General features: G+C 42.9%; 1 protein-coding gene across 2 annotated transcripts in view; it reads right to left on the minus strand.

The window, feature by feature from the left end:
* The window catches only part of LOC142195934 (protein mono-ADP-ribosyltransferase PARP4-like), an 825,676-nt gene that overhangs the window by 490,097 nt on the left and 314,261 nt on the right, over window positions 1-21,318 (minus strand). The window lies entirely within an intron of this gene.

Raw genomic sequence — 21,318 nt, forward strand, 5'->3', positions numbered from 1 at the left:
AACTGAAATTTGCGGCAAAGCACTGATACATCTCTCCCACTCACTGGTGCTTTGAGCTGTGATGTCTGTGCTGCATCTGCTCCTGTGTGACAGATGATCTGAAATACATTGCACAGGATGTGTATGGCACAATGTGGTATTTGCTACAAGTCACATTACAGTCAGTGAATAAGTGAATGTCATGTACATACAAGCAAGTATATCAGAACAACCCACCTTCTGTTAGCAGACACTAGTCACATGGTACTGTATATTTTTCCTCAGTTTTCAGCTGTACATGAGAATGAGTAAGTTGTGGTCTGAATGCAGATCAATGCAAAGTTCCCTGTTGGGTGGAGACACTGCTGGAAATACAAGAGACCAAACAATTTGCTGACTCTTCTCAAGGGTACAGTCACCATTTACAGTGCACATCATATTGGAAATAAGTGATGCTATACCTGGTGCAGGGATACAAGATAGGACCCTTCTGCTTTACCTGTTTGCCCTAAACACTTGCACAGAAGTAATTTAATGCACTCAAAAAATTGAACTAGACATGAACACGTAATAATATCTCACCATGATCACAAATGCTTTACTGCACTGATCACACGAATATAGTGACCATGGACACCCGGCCGTATGGAAAATCCATATATAGTGCACTTTTTCTGCTGCAGATTTTTCCCCAAATTTGAATCCATTGCAAAACTGTTATGTGGATTTGCTGCGGATTTCTCAGGGAACATTTTTATTCTGCAACATATTGAAGAGATTTATTAAAATTCAAAGTCCATGCCGACTCCCCCGGACAGAATCCAAATGCTAATATGAACCAAGGGTCACTCAGATTTTCTGCTGTATTGTACATTAGAAGGGCCAAGGCATCCCCATGGCAACATTTTTAGGGGTAAAACAACCTTGGGCCAAAATAAAGGAAATGTGGATTTGAAAATCTGCAGCAAGTTTATGTTTTTACTCATAAATTTTCTACAATTCCACCTTGTCTGAATGATGCCGGGTTCACATTTTCTGTGTGCTATATGGGACAGTGATTGACCATGTCTGTAAAGTGCATGATGCCATACAAGTAAGAATAATAAATAAATAATATATAAATATGCACATGTGCAGCAGAATTTCGGTTGTGGAGTCTGTACAGAAATTCTACAAAGTGTAAAATGTACTGGGGTATACACAAAGGGGTATTTAGGGAGTTAAAACTGTTCCCCTTACATTAATAACGCCAGTGGTCCTAAGTCTACCCCACTGATCATATTACATATAAGACCCTTATGATGGTTTCCATTTTCCTTAACCCACTCTCCTAATATTCAGTGCTTGAGAGGGATTCAGGTGAAATACTTATGAGATATCTGATCGCTATAGATAAGTGAAAAAGAAATCTCTTTATTTTCCTGAGAGACATAATGGAGCTTATCCGAGTATCTGAGGTGTTTATATGTCATGAACCAATAATAGAGCGAACGCCTTGGTCACACACGGCAGCCATATTGTCACAGAGAAAGGATTCTTTCATGTTCAACTGAACTCCGGCCATTCATCTTTTTGATGAATATCCCGACATAATCAGTCACATCCCCTCTCCTCTCAGAAGAGTTCTCATGTTGTATTGGCTCTTCCCAGGCACCTTGTATACTGCAGGGTCTCACAGCTGTAGGTCACCTCACAGCTGTAGGTCACCGCTATACGACTAGTAAACAGGAATGAAGAGATATACATGGGAGTAATATATCTATCCTGAGTGATGGACATCACCATATAGGCCATGATGTACCACAGAAACCTGGTCTATGTAATAATCTGTACACACCAGTACACAACAGTATACAGCCCTCCCTGGTATATACAGAGGTATCACAGGTATATAGCATATATCTGATAATACAAAAGTCTGGTCTATATAATAATCTATACACACCAGTATACAGCCCTCCCTGGTATATACAGAGGTATCACAGGTATACAGTATATATATATATATATATATATATATATATATATATATATATCTGATAATACAGGGGTCTAGTCTATATAATAATCTGTACACATCAGTATACAGCCCTCCCTGGTATATACAGAGGTATCACTGGTATATAGCATATATCTGATAATACAAGAGTCTGGTCTATATAATAATCTATACACACCAGTATACAGCCCTCCCTGGTATATACAGAGGTATCACAGGTATACAGTATGTATATATATATATATATATATATATATATATATCTGATAATACAGGGGTCTAGTCTATATAATAATCTATACACACCAGTATACAGCCCTCCCTGGTATATACAGAGGTATCACTGGTATATAGCATATATCTGATAATACAGGGGTCTGGTCTATATAATAATCTGTACACACCAGTATACAGCCCTCCCTGGTATATACAAAGGTATCACTGGTATATAGCATATGTCTGATAATACAGGGGTCTGTTCTATATAATTATCTGTACACACCAGTATACAGCCCTCCCTGGTATATACAGAGGTATCACAGGTATATAGCATATATCTGATAATACAGGGGTCTGGTCTATATAATAATCTGTACACACCAGTATACAGCCCTCCCTGGCATATACAGAGGTATCACAGGTATATAGCATATGTCTGATAATACAGGGGTCTGTTCTATATAATTATCTGTACACACCAGTATACAGCCCTCCCTGGTATATACAGAGGTATCAAAGGTATACAGTATACATCTGATAATACAGGGATCCAGTCCATATAATAATCTGTACACACCAGTATACAGCCCTCCCTGGTATATACAAAGGTATTACAGGTATACATTATACATCTGATAATACAGGGATCCAGTCCATATAATAATCTGTACACACCAGTATACAGCCCTCCCTGGTATATACAGAGGTATCACAGGTATACAGTATATATCTGATAGTACAGGGATCCAGTCCATATAATAATCTGTACACACCAGTATACAGCCCTCCCTGGTATATACAGAGGTATCACAGGTATACAGTATATATCTGATAATACAGGGGTCTGGTCTATATAATAATCTGTACACACCAGTATACAGCCCTCCCTGGTATATACAGAGGTATCACAGGTATACAGTATATATCTGATAATACAGGGGTCTGGTCTATATAATCTGTAGACACCAGTATACAGCCCTCCCTGGTATATACAGAGGTATTACAGGTATACAGTATACATCTGATAATACAGGGATCCAGTCCATATAATAATCTGTACTCACCAGTATACAGCCCTCCCTGGTATATACAGAGGTATCACAGGTATACAGTATATATCTGATAATACAGGGGTCTGGTCTATATAATAGTCTGTACTCACCAGTACACAGCCCTCCCTGGTATATACAGAGAGGTATTACAGGAATACAGTATATATAGGGTCTGGTCTATATAATAGTCAGTATACAACAGTATACAGTAGTATACAGCCCTCCCTGGTATATACAGAGGTATCACAGGTATACAGTATATATCTGATAATACAGGGGTCTGGTCTATATAATAGTCAGTATATACCAGTATACAGTAGTATACAGCCCTCCCTGGTATATACAGAGGTATCACAGGTATACAGTATATAATACACTGTGATATATAAGATATTAGGAGAGAAGTTCCTCAGTCACAGAGACACAGGACAATCTATTCTAGGACTGGTGTCTGACTAGAAATACAGATTTCCCGGATACTAGAAAAGACCTGACAACAACTATACATTCCTAGTTACATACAGACCAAGTGTAATACATTAGGAAAGAGTTGGAGAAAATCTGTGGTAAAAGTCTCCAGAATATTCTCCTCTACCTGAGAACTCATCCGTATGTGACACCGCCTGAAACATCCTGAGGAGAAACCGCGCCTGGGAGGAGCTACAGCTGAGGGGAAGCCCCGCCCTAATCAGGATTGGCTGAGAAGAAGCCCCGCCCCGATCAGGATTGGCTGAGAAGAAGCCCAATCAGGACAGGTCTGCAGATGATAGATTCCTACAGACTGTTCTCTAGTGACTGCTCTATAGAGAGAGGGGGTGATGGGGCTACAGGATGTGTCCATACAAGTGACATACAAGGAGCTGTGTGTGCACAATATGTTCTGTGTGTGATGTGTATGCAGCTCCTGTGCATGTGTATGCCATGTCTTCTGTGTCATGTGTATGCAGTTCGTCTATGTGTGCATGTTTACAAAATACAGCATCATGCAAAAGTTTTAGGCATACCTAGAAAAATTGCTGCTAACAGGAGAGTTAGATATAAGGGGTACAGAGGAAGCAGTCACTAATTGGCCATAGAGCCTAAAGGGGGCCCAAAAAGTCACGCTGCCACATAAAATATGCCGTACCTTCCAACTTTTGGAGAGTAGAAACAGGGACAAAATGTGCAGCGCGCTGCAAAGTGTGCGGCAAAGGTGTCCCCACACAGTATAATCCTCCTACAGTCATCCGTAAAATATATGTCCCCCCTCTATCTCTCCCCGAGTTTCATAAATCCCCTTCATCTGCCCCCAGTTTCATGCTACCCCCCTCCATCTCTGTCCCCAATTTCATGCCCCCCCATCTCTGCCCCCAGTTTCATGTCCCCCATCTCTCCCACCAGTTTTATGTCCATCCATCTCTGCCCAGTTTCATGTCCCTCCATCTCTGCCCATAGTTTCATGCCATTCTCCCCCCCTTCATCTGCCCCAATGTCATGCCGTCCCCCCCGTCCCCCCTTCATCTGCCTCCAGTTTCATGGGCCTCCTTCATTATGTTCCACCTTAATGTTTAACACAAAAAAAAAAAAAACACTTATACTCACCTTCCCTCGCTCCTCCGCCGCTCTCTCCGCAGTCTCACTCACTCACATAGTTGTAGGCTTGATGTGACACCATCACATCATGCCTACACATGCAGGAGCCGGAGCGCAACGTTAAAGCAGGAGCTGAGCTATGACAGCTGAAAATGTAAAATGAATAGACGAATTGGTGTTTCATAGAAATGAGTGAACACCGTTCGATCGAATAGGTATTCGACAACTCCAAGATGGGGGTGAAAGAATTACTACTGGGGGTGGCAGGGTTGAAATGGCACAAAGGGGCACAAAACCAGATCTCTGCTTGTTGGCTGAAGCAACAGAATGGGCCTGACACTCTAAACGCTGCTGGGGCAAGTCACAACTCCAAGATGGCAGTGAAAGAATGAATCCTGGGGGTGGCACGGCTGAATTGGCACAAAGGGGCACAAAAAAAGTGATCTCTGTTTGTGGGCTGAAGCAAAAAGGTGGGTCTAACACTGTATACGCTGCTGGGGCAAGTGACAACTCCAAGATAGGGGTGAAAGAATTAATCCTGGGGGTGGCACGGCTGAATTGGCACTAAGGGGCACAAAAAATAGATATTTGCTTGTGGGCTGAAGCAAAAGAATGGGGCATAAACTTAAAATGTAGGGGCCCCAATCTATCTCTAACTCAAGAGAGCATAGACACACAGGTTCTATTATGCAGTTACAAGTAGAAGAGTGGCTCAGCAAGTGACAGTTGGGGTTCATTGTGTACACTCTATGCCACCAAAAAGGCTAACTGCGGGCCGTACTTGTACACCCTCACTACACTCACCCAAACCTCAGCTGGGGGAAGCCTCCACTCACCCCAAGGGCCACAGATCCAACTTCTACACCCAATATGTGTAAGGCGCAGATGGATCAGAGAGGACAGGGCTGTGGATGGCCAGGTACTCACGCAACATGCGCCTATATTTTTCCCTCCTGGTGACACTAGGCCCCTCAGTGTCGGTAGTTTGGCCAGGGGGGTCCATTAATGTGTCCCGCACCTTGGAGAGTCTTCCCCTGGTGGTTGTGGACCGGATGGCAGGTGTTAGCCTCTTTGAGGAAATCTTCCCTCTGCCGCCAGCGAGGGTTTACGGAAACATTTCCATCATATTCGGCACCAGTTGCTTGTGGCAATCATTTATGTGATTTTTTCCTCTACCCTACCAGAACGAAAGACGAGATTTTTTTTTTTTAACCGGGGTCGAGGATTGCAAAAATCCAGGATTGTTTGCTCTCCGTGTGAACTATGCTTTAGTCTCTGAAAAAGCAGCCCAACATAAAGTCAGCCATGTGTGCCATGGTGTTACTTGGCATGACTTCGCTGCCCCCACCGGAAGGGTCACTCTCCATTTCCTCCACTTTCCACTCCCCTTCACACCATCCACACTGTCCTCGTGTGGGACAGTGACATCAAATGCCACTTCATCCTCCTCGTCTTCCTCCATCAGCCAACGGTGAGAAGATGACAGAAGTGTGCTCTGAATGTTTTCAGGCCAGCAGTGGCTACTTTTCACTTACGAAAATGGCTGCACTTTCACCAATATATCAGGCACAATGGTGTAGGTTTTAAAGAACCTTTGCACCAACAACTTGAAAATGTGGGCCATGTGTGGACCATGTTTGAGTCTGGCAATCTCCAGATCTGCTATCAGGTTCCGGCCATTATCACACAAGAAAACATGCCTGCGCCCAGGTGCAGCAGCGAAAGCCACATTGTCGTCTCATCGAGGACGCCAACATCTCCAGGGCCAGCAGTTTTGAGATGAGGCCGTTGAAGGCTTGGGCATGTGGGTGGGTTGCGCTGTACTTCTGCCTGAAATAAAACGCCTGCGAGATGGGGAGTGGCTGGGAAGAGGCGCATGATTGTGCAGGCAAAAGGAGCAGAGGCAGGAAAAGGGGCGGATGAGGGTGAAGTCCCCAAAGTGACAGAGACAGATGTGTAGGTGTCCAGGCTGGTGGTCTGGACTGCAGCACCAGCACTGGAAACAGTGGAAGAGGCACTGTCGGCAACACCGGGTGATGATTGTCCTGCGTTTGCTGTCTTCCACTGAGCCCAGTGCTTGCATTCCAAATGACGCGCATGCCAGAGGTGGTAAGGTTGCTCTTTTCAGAGCCCCTACTCAGTTTAGACTTGCAAAGTGTGCAAACCGCACAAAATTTGTTCTCCGCATATACATTGAAAAATCTCCACACCATCGAGGAACGGGGCCTCGGTGGGGGAGTTTTTCTCGGGTGGCTAGAAGAGGGAACATCTTGGGCCTTGCTGGCTTTGGCTTTGCTTCTGTGAAGCAGCTGCCCTCGGCCTCTGGACATGCCTTGGCCTCTAACCACCTTAATTTGGTGCTGCGCTTGCCTCCTCCTACACTGCTTTACCTCTAGACATCACCCCTGTCCAGGTCGGTGGCCTCGTCGTCCACCACCTCCTCTTCCAATTCCTCACTCTGCTCATCCTCCTGCACACCGCACATGACAACAGCCTGCCCTGATAGCAACTGTACCTGAAAACATCTCCTGGGAGGGGGGAAATGATGGGAAGATTGGGCATGTTGGGAGGAAGGAGGACCAGACTCTTGGCAAGGAAGAGGACTTGAGGTAGTGGCTGACTGGCTGGTGGATAAGGAGCTGTAAGCATTATCCGCTAGCCATTGTAACACCTGTTCCTGGTGCTCATCATCATTGTAACCTGCACCCTGCTTAATGTTGCCATCAAGCCAGGGATTGTGGATGAGCAATATGCGTGCCCCATATGGGTGTGAAGCACGGGGCCTACTTGATATAGAGTATAGAGCGTAGTTAAAATACGCTCAAAATAGATAGCGCGTATACTTGCAATACACTACGCTTGTATACATTGTTTTGTGTGCCCAATATACCTGTCCCATACGGGTCAGAAGCAAGGGGTCTACTTGCCATACAGTGTACACTGCAGTTGACATAAAGTTAAATTTGGAACACCTGTTCCTGGTGCTCGGTCCTGTTCAGTGTGGTACCCTGCTTAACGCAGTTATCAAGTCAGGGATTGTGATGAGCGCATACTAATGTTTCTCTTAAAATTTGGGTCTCTATCCATACAATTAGGGAGGAAAGAAGGTTTCCAGGTATTTTTCCACTTTCTTTGAATACTTTATATTCTTACATTGTATACAATCATGTCATCTCTATGTAAGTGATAGATCTCTTTGCAAAGCCAACAAACAACTCAATCTCAACACTACACAGCGGAATAGAAAATGTCAGAAAAATAGAATTAATGTTTCTTTTTTATCCTTCTAGAGACAGATAAATAATAGGAAGAAGTGATATAGTATAGGTCACACATCACACAATAAAACATCTGAAAATATTTGCAGATATGCAAATATTGCAATATGAGCAGACCATTAGCAGATCTAAGATAAGATAAGATAAGATATTCCTTTAATAGTCCCACAATGGGGAAATTTCAGTGATACAGTTTCATAGATGGTACAGTAGTATATAACAAGAGAGAAACACATACAAGCTCATGGCAGATAGAGAAATCCTATGAATCATAGCAACTAAAACGAAAGAAACACAGACACACTGCAGGATCATTTAGTTCTCTGTGTGAAGTGATGTTAATAATACAGCCGAATGTGGTTGGAGGACACGAGGAGAGGGGTCACAGCATGTAGCTATAACAGGCAGAAAAACATTTTTGCAGAGGTGGGGGACATATGCAGCTATCATGATAATATGTGGTAGTTCCTTTGGTAGGTAGTGAGATCTCCTACTCACAGCTGATAGTTCGGTATCTTGCATCAGCACTATTGTCCATTAACCACAAAAAAAAATCTAGCTACATCTAGTAAAATTTGCCAAAAATCCGATGTCTGTGGTGGTCATACACATAAGATTATCAGGAGATGCTACTAAAATAATCTGGATATGCCAATGATCTGCAGGTAAAAATCTCAAGTGTATGGCCAGCTTTAGAATAGAGAAGTATTACATAAAGACAATGAAGGAACTGAAAGAGGACCTTTCACCACCTGGGGCACATGCGGTTTTATATACCACTAGAAAGCCGACAGTTGGCTTTCCCGTTCTGTTCCCCGGGTGAAGAGCTATCAGTGTCGGTACCGTAGCTCTTCTCTCTCAGAAGGGTGTTCCTGACAGTCAGTTCCTCACAGCAGTGCCTATAGTGCTGTACTGTGAGAGCGGTGAGGAACGCCTCCCTTCCAGTACTCGTCTATGGACAGTCAATTCAGCGCACAGTCAGCTTTCTAGCGGTATATAAAACCGCATGTGCCCCAGGAGGTGAAAGGTCCTCTTTAATGGATGAGATATCCTTACACATTACCTATCTATATATAGGGGAATCAAAAAGTGCACTGCGGTTATTTTATACTGTGGTATTATATTCGGTTATGGTAGTAACATTCTCTTTAGATCATTGTCTGATCTTGTATAATCTTTTTATTGCATGTTTTAATGTTACCTGTATTCTACATGGTGTTGCTGTTGCATAGTATGGTCATATTGTATTGCACTTTATGCTTTATAGGTTTCTGACAAGATATGTCATCAGTATGTGACCTATCGGGGTTTGACACCTGGACCAGCACAGATCATCTGTTCTAGCAGCTGGAAGTTGTCAGTAGATGGGAACACGCGCAGCGCTGCAGTTCATATTCGAATACCTCCCCTGCCTAGTTTTTGTTGTAATTAAAACGCCACCTGCGCCAGGGATGGGACGGGATTCGAATGTTTACCATGTGGTATTCGATCGAGTAAACCAATAATTATGAAAAGGGAGGTATTCTATCAAATACTACACGCTCATCTCTACTCTTAAACCCTTTGAAAAGGCTTTTTAACCACTTCAGTACCAGGCCAATTTGTGGTCCAGGACCAGACACATTTTAGGTTTATTTTGTATGTGCGGTTTAGAGGGCTGTGACATTTTTATAATACATCTCATTAAACTAATTTTTGCGTCTTTTTTCAGGGACACATAGGGCTTTATTTTTATGTTGTTATTATTTTCTAACGTGTTTTAATTTTTTTTAAATCCAGGAAAATATAAACAAAATAGGAGGGAAATTGTGTCTGTTTTTCACTTTTTTTTTTTTTTTTTTAATGTAATAACACAAAGTGTCACTGAAAAACTTTATAAAATGGTTTTTCTTCTCCGTTATGGTAATTTTTATTTTGTATGGTGTTGTCGGGAGTGGGGCTATAATCTTCAATAACTGCGTTTTATTGGGTATTATTTTACTTATTATTTTACTTATTTTTTAAAATTATTTTATTTAAAAAACAATTTTAAACTTTATTAATTTTTTCATTTTTTTTTTTTTTTTTTCAGATGGTGTTCCCATAAGGTCATAAGAGACCTTTGGGGACATCTGATCACTTTTTTTTGTATTGAAGGCTGATTTCCCCTGCAACTGGGGCTGGTACATTTAGCCCCAGTTGCAGGAGGAATACAGCCTCCTACATGTTGTATATACTGTATACAGAGCTGATCTGGGTCCTGTAGGACCCAGGAGCTGTTGTAAGACACTGAGCCCGACAGATCACGTGACCGCCGGGTCAGAGGGTGGCCGCATCATGGCGGCGCCCATAGCAGTGTATACAGCGCTCATTGAGTGCTGTATATACAGCGATCGGACGGTAATAAACCTTCCCTGCCATCTCTGTGGGAGCTCCGGCTGAAGTTACAGCTGGCTCCCAGTAAAAGCAGCTGCACGATCTTGTGCAGCTGCTGTGTTCTGACAGGATGTACGTGTTCTCCGCTCACTCAATGATCTAACACTTACATCCTCTATTATCAGAACCTCCCACGCTCGTATACAAGACTTCTCCCGAGCTGCACCACTTCTCTGGAATGCTCTACCCCGGACAATAAAATTAACTCCCAACTTCTACAGTTTCAAACGCAAACTAAAGACACATCTTTTCAGACAAGCCTATCACAATTCCTAATGCTAACCCTTCCGTTCTTGATGCCTTTTCAGCCTAACATAGTTGTCCAAGCTCTATCCACATGTTAAAGGACACGACTAGTGACGGCTCACAAAGTTTTGTTTGTGTTATGACTGTAACCTCTATTAGAAAAATTGTCTGAACACTGTATAAGCAATGCCGCCCCTGCTACCTCTTGTGTCACCCCCTCTACCTCATAGATTGTAAGCTCTTTTGAGCAGGGCCCTCAGTCCCATTGTGTGAAATGACGTTCTTTGTTATGCATGTCTGTATCTGAACCCTATAAATTGTACAGTGCTGCGGAATATGTTGGCGCTATATAAATAAAATGTATTATTATTATTACCGGCACATCCTGTCAGAACAAGGCAACCACTTCCCGGACGTATATAGTCTATGGGCGGTCCAGAAGTGGTTAAGGCTCACCGTAGCATCCCACAGCGCTTTTCACAGAAAGTTCGCAGAGGTCTCTGCAATGGTTCTGCAAATGGCAGCGTGGTCGCTGTGCATATTTTTCCCACAAGGTGTGGATGGAACATACTAGAATTTAATCTGTATATAGTTAATCTAATCCTAAATTGAATACACTAGCAATTGTATCATGTCCGTGATTAATATATAGGAACTAATCCAGACTGCCCTTTTCCATGCTGGTCTTGATAGTCCCCATCGTATCAGGGTTTGCACCTAATTTATGATAAGGTTTCTATATATTAGTCTCATCCTCTGGGTTCTATGAGCCAATACAGAAATCTACATGAACTCCTTTCCGTTATAAATTTCTTGCATCATTTACGCTTGAATACTGAGGTAAATGATGACACATTTGATGGGGCCGATAGACCTGCCCTCACTGCGCCCCCTTTCAGGAGATTTTCATTCTGGAAAACTCCTTGAAGCCCCACGTTGCAAAAACACTGGGATTTACAGTACTCGCAAAATGGATGGGATTCTGGCTAATCACATCCACACATTGCAGAAAAGCACTTTTCATATAGGTATATGAGGGGCAGAAAACCCGGAGAGTAACTCCGCAATGTCAAGAGTGTACTGTGTTGCTGCACTTTCTGAGCCCAAGTGGTTTGAAAAGGAATGGTTAATATAAAGGAAACACTTAGATTTTTCCATTTTGCTAAATTCACTTCTGGTTTTGGCTCTATAAAAATGCAGCAAGATCTACAAAAAGCAGCTTTTCCACAACGAGGGAACCTTTCACCACCTCCACCATCTCCAGTTCTTTGCACCTTTAATAGGCAATGCTCAGCTGATTCTGGCACAGTTGGCGTTTTTTCTCTGTCCCTTACCATTCCTGAACAGTCAATGCTGTTAGATTCACTCTGAGGAGCATCCGTTTTGACAGATTACAGGTAAATATAGAACATGACCAATTAATTGATGATTTGTTAGACTGGGCTGTAAAAAACAGGTTGTGTGAATTTACATAAGTTTAATTTAACGCAGCCAATTTCCACTGTTGTGTGAATAAGGCCCCTCACTTGTTCAATGTGCTATCCATGTATGTCCCAGATAACACATCTTCCCGTGTATTACACAGATCAGTGTGTAGGCCGACAGTCCAGGCTGCAAAACTCAGGAAAGGTCCTATTCCTGTCTGGTTATGTGGCCGTGCTTCTGCGGATCCCATTTATTGAATGAATGGGGTGATGGAAACACAATACATTATATTGTCATATGTGACATGGACTCTGTATATCTTGAACATTTATCTTTAGATGTTTTGGGCCTCAGCTTTGCCTAGGTCAACATTTTATTACACTGTGAGGTATAAATACATGAAGGCTCACATTAGTGTAAAATGCCATTGTGCCAGTTAAAAATGATATAGATATGGTAAGTATAATCCTATCCTAGTGGATTTGCCTGAAATTTGCCACATGTCTAGACTGGAATCCCGATTAAAACATAGGCAACTTTTTATCCTGCTAAATGACGTCACTTCACGACCGCTATGACCGAATGTATGTTCAGACAAATGGCCGGGGCCCCAGACCACCATGATAGAGGTCGGGTAAAGCCTGGTTACCTGACTATTATACATTTTGGTAATGGAAAGGGGCCCGGCAGGCTATCACCGGGCCCCTTTCCAATAGGTGTCAACCCAGGGGAGGTGACTAAAATTAAATACATACTTATACTCAGCTCTCCTGGACTCTGAATCCTCTCTCGGCACTTTCCGCAGGTGACTGAGGTCACACATAATGACATCATTGCGTACCATATGACCACTGAGGCCCAATCACAGGCATGGTGGCTACTGCACAGCATTTAATATTGTGTGCTGTCTACTGCGGAGTATATAATACTGTGTGGGGGCCACTGCGGAGCATATATTACTGTGTGGGGGCCACTGCGGAGCATATACTACTATGTGGGGGGCCACTGCGGAGCATATATTAATGTGTGGGTCACTGCAGAGCATATAATGCTGTGTGGGGGCTATAATGAAGCATATGATACTGTTTGGGGGCCACTGTGAAGCATTTAATAATGTGTGGGGTGACTGTGGAACATATTATACTGGGTGTAGGCCACTGTGAAGCATGTTGTACTGTCTCGGTATTGTTCACAACCCAGGCGCTTCGCTGCTCACTCACCGTATTATTGATTACTGAAGTTGTGGGTACTAAATCTGTATCTCTTTTAAGTGTCTGAGATATCGCTGCAGCATCTGTAACTGTCACTATCTAGAATTCACTGTAGGGAGGGGGTGGGGGGCCCCGTAAAACAGTTTGCACTCGGACCTACAAGACTTTACTTGTGCCACTGCGCCCACTGACTTGAAACGCGATGCACCAGGGGTCCATTAGGTTTCTGCCATTTTTAGCGCAAGATTAGTGCTGCATGGTGCCATTATTCTTGCCAGAAAAATGATGGAACTACAGGTAGAAACCCTGAACACAGATGTGAACATAGCAAGAGTGTAACTATAGTGCTCCTGGGTTCATGACTATGTGATATTATTATTCATACATCTCCATCATATTCTGTAGATAGGCAATGACATCCAGCTCTCCAGACTCACATTGCCAAAGATATTAACATTAATAATTTTTATACTTGAACCTTTTTGGGATGGACTGGTCCAACTTCATCAAAGTTTTCCATTTTATTTAGCAGAGAATGTTGTGAGCCCGGATGATCTGCAGCTCAATCTACATGAAAAAGGAAAAAAAATTCTTGGGACGTAAAAATGAAAAATAATTTTTTTCCAATAAATCGTCCATTTAGCGCCATATTTTAAATGTTTGCAAGTAGTTAAAGAATTAAAAGCCCCCCACAGTTTGTTACACAATTTCTCCTGAACATGGCAATACCCCATATGTGGCCATAATCTGCTGTATGGGTACATGGTGGGGCTCAGAATGGAAAGAGCGCTATTTGGCTTTTGGTGGGCAGATGTTGCTGGAATAGTTTTGAGGTGCCATGTCGCATTTGCAGAGCCCCTAAAGTATCAATACAATGGAAACCCCTCAAAGGTGACCCCATTTTAGAAACTACACCCGTCAAGGAATGTATCAAGGGGTATTATGATTTTGAGACTAAAAATGCTTCCCAAAAATAGAAAATTTAAATTTTTAAAGAAATGTGCCATTTCGGTGCCCAATACGTTGCACCCACTTTGTGTTGTCAGAGACCTGCACTCCTAAAACTATTAAGTGGGCCATCCCAAGGGGCAAAAAATTAAATATGTGGGTATAAACTACAGTTTGGGCGCACAGAAGGGCACAGAAGGGAAGGAGCGCGATGAGGCTTTTGGAGTACAGATTCAGATGTTTGGTATCTGAAGGCCATATCATGTTTGTAGAGCCTGTAAGGTACCAGAAAAGTCGATTCCCCAAAGGAGTGACCCCAGTTTGAAAACTGCACCCCTCAAAGAATTTATCAGGGGGTGTAGTGAGTATTAGTATCCCGGACGTGACTGCACAGCAGATGGTGAAGAGGGAATATGTAAGCGGTGCGGAGTACATTGCAAACACCAAATTCCCTACTATAAAGCGGAGGACACTATCCGCTCATAGAACAACTAAAATATAACTTTTATTAGGCTCATTAAAATATTAGAGCATAAATATTCCACACCGTGCTCAGTTTATATGATTTGTGACATAAATAAAAAGGGATAGGGTAAAATGGTTTACTTCACTTGGGAAAAACCCTCACTCCCTGGTTAACAATAAGTGGCTCTGCTCCAAATACTGCTTATCGCATAGAACACCTACAGCAGGCTCAAGGATCCAACAAACCCCCCCTCTGAGGTTACTGGCCTAATGCCACACCAACAGAGAGGGTAATGGTCTCCAAGACCAGGTATTTACAGAGGCAGTACCAGGAAAAGCAAGACCATCACTAGCTTAAGGAAGGACCCTATGCGTTTCCTCTACGTTAGGAGATTCATCAGGGGTCAAATAACATTCCTCAGAAAGAGAAAGCGGTAACATCCGCTACTAAAAAAGACGGTGTGCGTTCTGACCGCCGACAGGACCGCCGCTCACATTCAGACCGCTGAATTTTCTCCTTGCAAAAATGAAAACTTTGGGGATAAAGTGACACTTTAGTAAGTTTTTAATTTAGACGTCCCAATGGTAATAAAATCTGTGAAACGACTGTGGGGTCAAATTGCTCTCTATACACCTTGATGAATTCTACAAGGGTTGTAGTTTCCAAAATGGTCTCAGTTTTGAAGGTTTTCAATTGTGTTTGTACTCTAGGGACTCTGCAAATGAGACATGGTACCCAAACACGAGTTCAGCTAAATCTGCTTGTTAAATACCCAGTGACGCTCTGTCCGTTCCGTGCGCTGCTGTGTGCCCAGATATCAGTTTACATCCATGTGTGGGGAATTTCTCTGAACAGGAAAAGTTATATAACAAAATGTGACATGCATTTTCTCCTTTAACTCCTTATGAATGTGTTAATTTAGGGATAAATGAATGTATTATGGAAATAAAATTAAATGTTTAGATTTCACCTCCATATTGTTTTAATTACTGTGAAGTACTTAATGGGGTTGGCCACTTTCAGACCAATATTGAGAGACAAATGTTATGATTTGTATAATAAAACGTTGTACAATTTTTCCAATATTCTTTCTGTATCTATTCCTCACGGTTTTCTAGATCTCTGCTTGTTGTCATTCATTCTGTTACTTCTAGAGCATAAAACTCTGACCATGGTCATGTGATTTACGGTCCATTGTCATGTGATATACACAGATGCCGCTCATTATAGTCACAGCACAGTAATCAGGTATCTGCCTGGTAATCAGCTGTACACCTGTGTGCTCATCACATGACCATGGACTGTAAATCACATGACCATGGACTGTAAATCACATGACTATGGTCAGACTTTTATCCCCCAGAAGTAACAGAATGAATGACAGCAAGCAGAGATCTAGGAAACTGTGAGGAATTGATACAGTATATAGAGTATATTGGAAAATTGTATATCTTTTCATTGTACAAACAGCAACATTTGTTTCTCAATATTGGTCTGAAAGTGGCCAACTCCTTTAAAGGGGTGCAGTTTTGAAAATGTGGTGATTTCTAGTAGGTTTCTAATATAGATGCCTTTATAATCCCCTTCAGAACTGAAGTGGTCGCTAACAAATGGGTTTAGGACATTTTCTTGATAATCTGGAAAACTACATCTACACTTGTAAGCTTTGTAACTCCCAACGCATCCAAAATAAATTAAAGGACAATTAAAAGGTGATGCTAATATAAAGCAGATATGGTAGATAATATTTATTGATGTATTTGGGGGGTATGACTGTTTGAAAAGTAGAGCAGTTCACACTTTGAAAATTGCGATTTTTTTCCCCAAAACTTCCATCAAATTTCCTATTGTTTTATTATAAATACAAAAATATAAAAATATACACTGACTGTCCTTACTATAACATAAAACATAACTTTTATTCACAATAATTAAAAACATGGATCCCTATAAGGTTCAAATATTAACCACAAGGTGGAGTGTTCAAAGTTGGGAATATACTAGAGATGACCGGGGTTCATAAACAGTTAACTAGAATTACTGCTCCTCCTCAATAAAATGTAATCCCCTGTTACCCCTTCAGGCTCCCCAGTATTCATATAACATCCACCCACTTATGTTTAAAATAATAGGACAGCACCTAGAGATGACCAATATAACATAAGCTGGCTATGAGGAAAGCACAATGAGTCTAATCAGCTGTTTGCCCCAGCTCCGTCAATCCCTAGAGGCTGAGGTTGCCACTACAATATGCCCTCACTGGTCTAGCTTTGACTCTCTTGTGCTGCTACTGTCCTCTCCTCAACGCGTTTCCCTGGTCAAGTTCATCAGGAGGATATAGTCCCTAAATATTGATGAGATAATGCGGTGAAAACCACAGTTCACGAGACCACGGAGGTTGGTCCTGCTACTTATAAGGATCAACGCTGCTCACTACATGCCTCCGGCGTTATATTGTCTCTGCGCCCGAGTCTCTGCCTACTCATGCCGACGCCCAGGGTCTCCGCGGACCAATCCCTGTCTGCGGAGAATCCCTGCCCCTCTCCTGGGCGTTCCCATTTGCCGTGTAAGGCCGAGTATGTGATCTCGCGCATGTGCGAGTACTTAGTGCAGATCTAGACCGTTCTATTACACATACATAGCCGGACACTCGGCGCTGGGATAGAAAGGTGAGTATCGGGGATCTGGTGAATGCATCATAGGGGAATTCAGAGTTAGAGGTCCTGCATCTATGTTCAGGTGACCTCCATTTATTAACCAGTGTCTTATCCCTTCGTGAAGGGGGATATACCCCCTAAGTTGTTCGTACGGGGCTCCGCTGTGCCTATCACATCCCCCTCATTCATCCATATACGTAGTGGACATATTTGGATACATTGTTCTTCTCTATACAAATCTTTCTCACACGGGGCTTCCTCAATCTCTCCCACCACTATATCTAGCCCCAAAGGGATGCAAAGCTCCCCGTGTACCAAGTTATGGATGGAATCTCCTCCTAAATATATAGGGGGCATATAATCCTCTACTATGCTAAATTCAGACCACTGTACTATGTTATATCGGTGGATCAAATTAGATCGCTATAAAATTCTCTGAAAAACACAACCCCTCATCTCCACACCATATTTTCCTGTATCCTGTATCCCAATGCCCTCGATAACCTTTAGGAGGGGTAGGAATTTGACGGATGTGGTAACACATAGTCACCTTGCGCCAATACCACCAGAGGGAACGTGGTTGAATAGAACACAGGTGACAGGCACATATAAATGTGGGTCATGTCGTGCCTGTGCCTATGTAAGAAAATGCACAGAGATTGAGGCACATGCCACTGGAAAAATGTTTAAAATAAGACAATTCATCAACTGCCGCAGTGAGGGCATTGTATATGCCACAACTTGCTCATGCAATTTAAATTACATTGGCAAGACTAAGCGAGAATTTCGCCGGCGCATACTTGATCATGTAAGTGACATCGTACACCATCGGGATACCCCTATTGCAAAACATGTTTGGCTGTGTCATGCTGAAGACCCCTTCTCCATTAAATTTCAAGGTGTTGAGAGGGTCCCTAGATCAATACGACGAGGGGATTGGGATGGACTTATACTGAAAAAAGAAACACAATGGATATTCCGTTTTAAATCCATGAAACCTAGGGGATTAAATGACTCTATGTCTTTTTTACCCTTCCTGTAAATATAAAGAAACGGTTGGGCATGCATGTGTAGAGATCTGGAATCCATGATGCCCGGAGATACTGTATCATAGCCTATCTTGCAGACTAGCTACACAATACCCTGTAAATGTACTGTCAGGATACGGAGTCGCCGCGGTCTCCTTGCTGCGCGGCGTCTCCCTGGGAGACGTGTTAGGAGTTCTATTGGGTGTGCTTAGGTCATTAAGGGTTAATCTTTTCCTTGCCTTCAGTCTCCATGTCATTAGCCATCAGGTGTGTTTTTCTGCTGCTATTTAATCCCCACCCAGGCATGGATCCTTGCCAGCCATTCACTTTGGGTTTCCTGGTCCCCCTGCTCAGTCTTATTCCCTGTCTGTTTGTATTCCATATGTTTCTTGGTTTTTAGACCCGGCTTGTATTTTTGACTATCCCTTGTCTTTTGATTTGGCACCTTTTATTATATCTCCTGGCTTGACCTCTTGCTCGTCTGACCTCGCCTTCTCTTCTGTGTCTTGCTGGGACTTGTGGTCCTCCCTGGTTCCATACTGTTTAGTCTTTTGTTTTGCATTGCATTTACACTGTGCTTCCTGTTTAGGTGTGACCCCGTGACTCTAGTCCCTAGGACTTTCAGGGCCTCCTCTCCCCTTATCCTAGCCGCCGGATAGAAGGTTAGGAGCCGTGGTAGCCGGGAAAACGCCAATGCCTGAGTGATTTCCAGGAGGGTCACTCAGGCACACAGGTACCTCCTAATAATATTAAGAAATGTTTACTCCCTGCTATTCTTGTTAATGGTAATAAAACTTTTGCATGTCAGGCGATGGTGGATTCAGGTGCCGCCATGAACTTCATCCATGAAGTGGTGGCACAAGCTCTAGGAATTGAATTAATTCCCTTGAAATACCCATTTCAGGTATCTGGAGCAGATCTAACCCCTTTGTCTGAAGGGAAAATCTTAGCCCGTACTGCTGAGGTGCAGTTTTTTGTCGGCAGTTTACATGTTGAAAAAGTGTCATTTTTTGTTATGAAAAAACTGGCTGCAGACGTTATTCTTGGTTTACCCTGGTTGCGTGTACATAATCCAGTGTTTAATTGGGAAACTTCAGAGTTGGTTAGATGGGGAGATTCCTGTACTTCTCATATTAATACTGTTTGTACTATCAAAAATGATATCAAAATTCCGGAATTTATTACTGAGTTCAAAGACGTCTTTGACGAGCTCAATGCGGAGGCCTTGCCTCCACATCGACCTTATGACTGCGCAATTGATTTGGTTCCTGGAGCTAAACTACCAAAAGGTCGCATTTTTAACCTTTCAGCTCCAGAGCGCGAGTCCATGCGTCAGTACATTAAAGAGAGCCTATCTAAAGGACATATCCGACCTTCAGTTTCTCCTGTGGGGGCGGGGTTTTTCTTCATTGAAAAAAAAGATGGTGGCCTCCGACCTTGTATTGACTACAGGGAGTTGAATAAGATTACGGTCAAAGACCAACATCCTCTGCCACTCATCCCGGATCTTTTTAACCAGGTGGTGGGGGCTCGATGGTTTTCTAAAATTGACCTCCGCGGAGCTTACAACTTGATTCGGATAAGAGATGGGGATGAGTGGAAAACCGCATTTAATACCCCTGAAGGTCATTTTGAATACCTAGTTATGCCTTTTGGTTTGAGCAATGCTCCGGCGGTATTTCAACGTTTTGTGAATTACATTTTTAGGGATCTGTTAGGTAGATATCTAGTAATTTATTTAGATGACATCCTCATATTCTCACCGGACTGGGAGTCACATCAGCAACATGTAAAAGAGGTTCTTCTTAGACTACGTCAAAACCACCTCTGTGCTAAGTTATCCAAGTGTCAATTTGGAGTCCAGGAGATAGGTTTTTTTGGGATACATCCTTACTCCTGGTACCATTGGTATGGATCCCAGAAAGGTATCTGCAGTACTTGAATGGGAGAAACCTACTACCTTAAAAGAAGTTCAAAGGTTTCTAGGTTTCGCCAACTATTACCGAAAATTTATCCAAAATTTTTCTTCTATTGTTAAACCTCTCACCGATTTGACCAAAAAGGGGGCGGATCCTGCCTCCTGGACACCAGAGACGGAGGTAGCGTTCGCCACCTTAAAACAACTCTTTACTTCTGCCCCAGTCCTGGTCCATCCTGATCCTGAATTGCCCTTTATTGTAGAGGTTGACGCTTCAGAAGTAGGTGTAGGAGCCGTCCTGTCTCAGGGCACTGAACCATTTACCAACCTATCGCCTACTTTTCCAGGAGGTTCTCCACTACCGAGGCCAATTATGATATTGGCAATAGAGAGCTTCTGGCGATTAAGTGGGCCTTTGAAGAGTGGAGACACTTCCTGGAGGGGGCCAGACATAAAATTACTGTACTGACTGACCACAAAAACTTATTATATTTAGACAAGGCAAAAAGGTTAAATCCCCGTCAAGCCAGGTGGGCTCTATTTTTCACTAGGTTCCACTTTGTAATTACCTATCGTCCCGGCTCAAGGAATACTAAGGCAGATGCCTTGTCTAGAAGTTTTGGTCTTAGTGGTAGTTCTGATGGGGAACCTGAAAATATACTTGCTCCTGGATGGTAGTGGCAGTTTTGACCTCGGATCTTGAAACCCGTATTCTCAACACTCAGGATGCGGCCCCTAGTGCGCTACCACCAGGTAAATTGTTTGTCCCTAGTCACCTCCGCTTGGAGCTCTTAGAGGAGATCCACTTCTCTGTTCTGGCAGGTCATCCAGGCATTACTGGTACTGGGAATCTGTTATCACGTACGTATTGGTGGCCATCTTGGCAACGGGATGTAAAAAAGTTT

This window comes from Leptodactylus fuscus, chromosome 2 (genome assembly GCF_031893055.1).
Source record: "Leptodactylus fuscus isolate aLepFus1 chromosome 2, aLepFus1.hap2, whole genome shotgun sequence".
Taxonomy (NCBI): Eukaryota; Metazoa; Chordata; class Amphibia; order Anura; family Leptodactylidae; genus Leptodactylus; species Leptodactylus fuscus.